Source organism: Galeopterus variegatus, unplaced genomic scaffold (assembly GCF_000696425.1).
Source record: "Galeopterus variegatus unplaced genomic scaffold, G_variegatus-3.0.2 Scaffold4468, whole genome shotgun sequence".
Taxonomy (NCBI): Eukaryota; Metazoa; Chordata; class Mammalia; order Dermoptera; family Cynocephalidae; genus Galeopterus; species Galeopterus variegatus.
The window spans coordinates 192,406-199,229 of NW_007730579.1; positions in this window are offsets into that span (position 1 = coordinate 192,406).

Consider the following 6,824-nt stretch of genomic DNA (forward strand, 5'->3'; position numbering starts at 1 on the left):
CGATTGACTGTTGCTAATATGGGGGGGTCCATGTTTCTTTCTGGTTTCTTTTAATTTTCTCCTTAGACAGCTAGTCTTTCAGTTTCCAGTTGCATCTCCCATTTAGTCTGCTGTATTTTTCTAATAAATCTCCTTTTCTTATAGCAGCCAGAGTCAGCTTCTGTGCTTCCATAGAGGTATTATGCAAGATTTGCAGATGATCAAACTGAATCTTGGGAAATCAATTCATCTTACAGAATCATGCACTTAGTAAGAGGAAAGTAAAAATAGGGATTCTAATCCTAAACTACATACTAACTCTGTTGGGAGCCTGTAGCCCCACACCCCTCCTTGTGTTACTGTGCCTGCGTGACAACCTGCTTGCGCCAAATGGCCATGCTTATGTGATAACTGCCTCATAATCTGTTTGTGCCTGGAATTCTGTGTTCCCGGCTGTGCAAGTTTACTCAAGGGTGACCTTCATCTTCTTTCAAGTTTCTGCTTTGCTGTAAAGATTGGGGGCTGCACTGCATCAGGAATGTCTTGTCTTTGTTTCCTCTCAAGACCTTATCACATCCTTGCATTCCTGACTTCTTACAGTATGCCTGCTTCTTTCCTATATAAGATGTAACCTTAGAGCCAATAAACGAGACTTGATCAGAATACTGTCTTGTCTCCATTTCTCGCGTCTCTTGTCTCATCCCATTCCCACTCCCCCCTCCCGGTCTACGTTGAATAACCCGCGGGTCGGGACATAGCTCAAATGAAGTTTTAATCTTCAACTGAGCTATAAAGAGTTTAACTCTTAGGTAAAGTACTTTCTACTTCTAAGATTGTATGATTTTCTGTGTAAGTTTTCTTAATAGACAAGTTAAACTCAATTAGAATTAAGTATATTACTCCTGTGTAATAATGTTCACTGTAACAAGAAATCATTTGGGTACCTGTGATGAGCCCAACCTATTCCTAATATATCTCTCTATATTTATATCTATATAATGTCTATGCATTTTTTTCTGCAAAACATACTTTGGGAACATTATTTCTAAAACTTTTTTCTATTTTATTCTGTTCTATTCTTGCATAATCAAAACTTCATTTTTATACCTTGAAAAGTAGCTCATCTGTTATATAATTTTATTGCAGAACATTATTCACCATCGTGTGATGCAACTTGTGGAAGGATTTTATAAAGACAGCGCTCTGCTTGAATCTGCTCAGTTGCCACATAATGTAAAATGCTATTTTTCCTTTTAAATTTTGCAATTCACCTCTTTTTTCTGCACAATAATTTCCAGATTTATAAAAGCCCACACATACAAAATAGCATAAATTAGGCTGCTTTAAATTCATGATTGAATTGGAGGTGCTGTGCTCTAAGAAATGTATTTGTATATATTATTATTATGGTTTAGGTTTGGGAATAACTTGCCAACTCATCCCGGCCAGAATTCTATTATCAATTTTGCCAATGGTTCTGATCAATGGTGTTGGAATTTATATGAAATAAGTGGTTTCACAGTGACGCAGTTTTACATGAGCTTTTGTGTGCAGAAAGAATATACGTATCTTCCAGAGAAGCAAGCAACCATTTCACGCAAAGTATTTTTTTTTTTCTGAATAGGAGATTAAAAGGTCGGAAAATAACATAATTTGTCAAAAAAACCTTGAAAATAATGGTTGGTTTTAAAAACGTTGTTGGGATGGTAATGTACATTGATTTAAATATAGCAATGGAATTAGAGAAAAAGATTTTATATCTGAATATGGTGACTCAAAAAGCAGAAGAGGTATTTAGAGTGTAGAACTTTTTTATTTTGCTTGAGAAAGCACTTATCGGCACTATCATCCCACCATTGGTGAAGAATTTACTGTTTTGCAGAAGAATCATGATACCAAATTATTACAATGAATGTTTTATATAAGTTATTCTTGTCACTGAATATTCGAAATTCAGTTTAAATGTTTCTGAGTAGAGATCACATTGCAAACACAGCTATGTTCAATCCATTGACTGTCTAATGAATAACCAAACACACACATGCACACACAAACAGAAGAAAATTCTTTTCAGTCTTTACAGTAAATGTTTTAAAATCACATTAAACGAAGAAAGAGTAAAGTAGTCAATTGTATATAACATGTACCATGCATACATATTCCTGACAGGATGACATAAATACTTAAGATAAATAAACAGTATTGTCAAGTATGAAACATAAAGCATGACACAGTAGCCCAAGATGAGACTGACTAAAAAATGAGCATTAAGGTGACGTTACCAGGAAGCTGAAGGCTGAAATACCAGATCTTAAATGACGTGTAAGATTCCATAATTAGTGAGTCTGTGTAGCTGAGGATTAGGGTGGCGCTGGGATTTAGAAAAGAGCTAGGCAGCACCTTTTCCTTGCACTGCCACTGACCAGTGTCACCTTTGAAAAGTCCCTCAACTTCTCTGAACCTCAATTTTCTCATGTGGAAAATTAGATTATTGAACCCCCTTTAATTCTAAATCGCAATAGTCATTCTATGCCTAGGCTGTACACTGTTGTTGCTTATTTCCTACCTCCATAATTATATTACTCTCATTTTCACTGCTGAAAATCTACTGAATCTGAAAAAGTTTTGTGGCTAAACATGTTCATTGCAAGGGCATTTATCTTATGAAATAACTGGAAAGAAACTAGATAGCCAACAAAAAGAAATGAGGTAGGCAAATTTTGGTTAATCAACTCTGGATTATTATATAGTCATTAAATTGAAGACTGTGAATAAATGAAAAATTTGTATGGTTATTAAATTAAAAAGTAGAAGAAAAAGTTGAACGTGCACCCCAATAGAAACTGTGTAAACAGTATGAATACATAAACAGAGACTGAAGGGAAAAGGAGCCAATTATTTAATTTTTTTTGAAGTATTAGGAGTTTTGGTGACTCATATTTATTTTGACCTCATTAATGAGGCTTTAATACTGCTTATACAATAGTGCTGGAGGATAATAATAAATCTCATCCATATTTAAGACCTGGCTTAGATGCTTTCTTCTAAATAATAAATTTTCTTTTCTCAGTTTTTTTCTCTTGCACACTATAAGTTTTAAAACATTTATCGATTTGGACTTTATTGTATTTTGTGGGGATTTTTTCTATATTGGTATCTTCCAATAGATTGGAAAAGAAATTATCATCAATCTCTGCATTCCTCTATAGCACATAACCCTGTGCCTTACGGATAGTGTGTGCTCAATAAAATAGTGTAAATATAACAGCATATAATAAGATAGTATATATTCAATTCAATTAACTAGGCTGTACAGCATGAAATAAAGCAGAGTTGAAATTGGTTAATTAATCTATTCAGTAAGTATTTATTGAGAGTCATGAGCTGCTTGAGGAGCAAATACAACAATGGAAATACAAACGTAGTTTATATAAAATGAAACCTCTCAGTGTGTTATATACAACAGTGGGAGTGTTTTGTGGATGGAGCACAGTGAGCAAGGAGCAGAGAGGTAGTACATAAGATTTGAAGAGACAGACAGGGTCAGACAGGCAGTGTGCATTTGTGTGCATAGGGGCATAGGTATTGGTAAGGAGTCTGGATTTTTATTTTCAATAGCAAAGAGGTAAATGAACTTATTGGAATTTATAAAAAGTCACTTGCTGTTTGGAGTTGTACTAAAGGGGACAAGATTGGGAAAAGGAAAATGAAGAATTTTAGTTGGAGAATTGAGGTATAGATTTGGCTGGTGGGTGTTTCAAAGGTGGCAGGATAGGTCAGCTCTCTTCTTATTTTGGGTTGTGTATACAACTTAATAGGTGAGGTCCTAAATTATCCTGAATGCTGTGTTTATTTGATAACTTAACCTTTAAAATTACTAGATCTCTGCTAAATCCTTACGTGAAAGAGATCTCAGTATGTACAGAATTGCATTGCTTCTTAGTTTTCTTGAATTTTTTTCAGGTAAGATATTTATCACTTTTAATTTTTTATTTACTGTTTCTTAGGGAAACTGTATTTAATGTTAATTGTTTATATTAATTTACAAATGAGAAACTAAAGCAAAGAATTTTTAATGCACCAAACAGCACAAAAAGGATTAGCAGAGAGAAGGAAAATGAAGCAATATTTATTTTTCATCTGTAATTTATATTGGTAGTATGTAAAACAGTCATATATTTACCTTTTCATTTAATCTGCGTAAAAGCCCTTATAAGAATATTTTCCCCGATTTACAGATGAAAAACTAACACACAGTGATTTGACTATTTTTTAATATTTCTTAGCTATTAAATTTTAGAGTGAGAATTGAAACAGTTTAATTTTCAAGCTCTTGCCCCCTTTACAACTACTTGCTAACTAATGTTTCTCCGAAATTAGGATTTTTTTAAAAGAAAGGTTATATTTTAAATTTCGGCCTTTTGCACATTGTACAAACAAAAACACAGGTCCTTGGTGAGGGCTCAAGTAGTGATTCTCTGATTCTCCTTGAACTTGCAGGGTTCAAATATTTCAGGACCCAAGCCCAAACCATTTAAAAACCAGAGGTGGAAATAAAATGTAAAAACAATTTTTTACTTTATTGTACATGAATGTTTGTGTGTATGTGTATGTGCAAAGATATACTAAAATTACATTCTACATTGTTAATTATTGAACTTTTTTGTTTTTTTTAAATTTATCTTTATACAATGTAATCGATTTTCATGGCCCTTACCCCCCACCCTCTTTACACCCTGGCAACCTCAGTTCTGTTCTCTTCTCTTAAAAAGTTTAACAAATTATTGTGATTATTGTATCTTTTTTTGTTATTTGTTTATTTATTTATTGAACTTTTAAACTACAGTTTAGCTGGTGATTTTTTGTGGTGTTGCTTGTTTTGGTTGTGTATTGGGTTGGCATGAATACAATGTTTGATATACGGAACAAATGGTTTCTCAGCTCTCTTGTGTTCGAATCACCGTGAATTACACAGAATGGCTACTGGTGAAGTTGATAATTAAGTCTTCAAATTTACTGTACTTTTTTGGGCTTTCAGGATACGTATCATTTTAGGATCTGTCAGGATTGAAGAACAGGTAAGAGAATACACTCAGGTTCATTTATTCTTAAATGTATTTGAAAGTATGCAAGTTACAGAAAATCTGTTTAGTAAATATGCCTCTATTTCCCACTCATATTATTTTTTTCTGTTACATATTTTGACAGTGACTATCTCCTAAAAATATAAGTATTGACAATATGCTGTTAATTTTCCAACTCTCACAGAATCAAATTAGAAAACCCATAAAAACTCCCAAGATATAACTCAATATTTGGAATTCATGAAATAAAATTCTGATGTCTCAATAAATTGATGTACATACAGGCTGCCTTTCAATGACTCTTGTAGTGATTCTGGACATTTTTTATATGACACAATATTGTTATTAATAGAAAAACACGGCATCAAGAGAAACAAATTAATGAATCACATTAAATACCATCTCATGTTTGTCCTCCATGAGAGAATTTTATGCAGGCCAAATAAAGTACTATTCCCACTAAAATACTGTCAATTTACTTAAAATCAAAAATAATTTTTCTTCCTTAAAAGATGTAATAGTCCAGAAATATATAAAATCACAATTACTCAATAATACATAGTATATTGATTCCATTATATAAAAGGTCTATGAATTTTTTCTCTTGGTCATGAAATTGTTAAGAAAATGTCATATGTGATTACATTTGAGACAGCTATTACTATAATATTACCCGTGAGCAAACCTGCCCTATGAGGTTCACAAGTTACATGACCAGTCTTGATAAGATGCTACTTAAATTTATGTAGCTAGAATCTTTTAGTTCAATATCCTTTTATCAGCTTTACCAAAATTTCACAGTATTCCAAGGATGTTTTTGATGAATGACAAATACAGCAATTAAGATGATCTCTTACTTTCAGTGTATATATCTGAAAGCCTGGATGCTCAAAGTTGGCTCAAAGACCAACAGACAGGGGGTTTGTTAGAAATGCAGAATCCTGGGCCCCAGTCCAAACCCACTGAATCAAAATTTTCATATTTATGTGTTCCCCATGATTCATAAGTGCAATCTTTAAGTACACATTAAAGATTGAGAAACACTTCCCTAATATGTCCCTTCTCACTGTCTTTCTCTTAACTCTGAAAGATGAATATCCCCTGGTTACTTCAATCCTTTTTCCAGAATATATCAAATGTGAGCTAATTTTCTCATATATGCTTCACAACAATTGTGGAAGAAACTCTTCTGCTTTTGCTGTAGTACAGTGTCCTAGTTATTGTGCCCTTTACCCCCATTCATCATTTTTAGAGCCTTTTCTGTGAATTTTGCCTGACACATGTATTCAAAATGAAAAATGCTTCCATGTGAATGCTTTGACTTTTCTTTTAAGGTAGGTATTGCCTTTCAAGGTTGAGCTGAAGCTTCATAAATAATTATATTTGCTGGGTGCTTTTCCTGAGTTACCAAAATTAAATTTGTAAAATAGGTGCTATTGCTATTCCCATTTTGTGAATGAGGAAACAGAAATTCAGTATGTGATGATGGTGGTCGTGCAAAGAGTAAATGGTGAACTGGAATGCAAACCTAGACCATATGATTCTAGAGGAGTCATAATGTCACAATGTCAAGATCCACTGGAAATCTGTTAAGAAATGACCTTTATGATTTTGAAATCACAGGTATTTATTTACAATGTATGTTTCTTAAATTATTACTTTACATAACTTTGTGATATATTACCTCACTCCTAGATTCCTTTGTCTAAGCTTCCATATTTTTCCTTTTCTTCTTATACTTCTGTTTTGACTTTCTTCTGT